This window comes from Sinocyclocheilus rhinocerous, unplaced genomic scaffold, assembly GCF_001515625.1.
Source record: "Sinocyclocheilus rhinocerous isolate Xijiao unplaced genomic scaffold, SAMN03320098_v1.1 C34232395, whole genome shotgun sequence".
NCBI lineage: Eukaryota > Metazoa > Chordata > Actinopteri > Cypriniformes > Cyprinidae > Sinocyclocheilus > Sinocyclocheilus rhinocerous.
This window is the reverse complement of record NW_015697233.1, coordinates 1-229: the sequence shown is the minus strand read 5'-3', so window position 1 is coordinate 229 and position 229 is coordinate 1. Positions and strand designations below refer to the sequence as shown.

Genomic DNA, 229 nt, shown 5'->3' with positions numbered 1-229 from the left:
GGACTGGACATTTCGCATATCTGTGCCAGGGATATGAAAGAAAAAGGCACGGCCACTTATCCTCATGGCTGTCAGCTAAGTGCGCAGTCTCCAGGATTCGATCCTGTGCGGGGAGACCCCAATGGATTTATAGTCCATCGCCTTAACCACTCAGCCACGACTACAGATACAGGCCACTCTCTGACCTGTTTGTGTGCAACACTGCTGCCTGACCCACTTGAAATCCATA

At 51.1% G+C, this 229-nt stretch overlaps 1 non-coding gene across 1 annotated transcript; it reads right to left on the bottom strand.

Annotated features, from left to right (window-relative positions):
- Nucleotides 1-82: 82 nt before the first annotated feature.
- On the bottom strand, nucleotides 83-164 carry trnay-aua (transfer RNA tyrosine (anticodon AUA)). Its single transcript has one exon. It is a non-coding gene; the product is annotated as a tRNA-Tyr (tRNA).
- Between the last annotated feature and the right edge of the window lie 65 nt (nucleotides 165-229).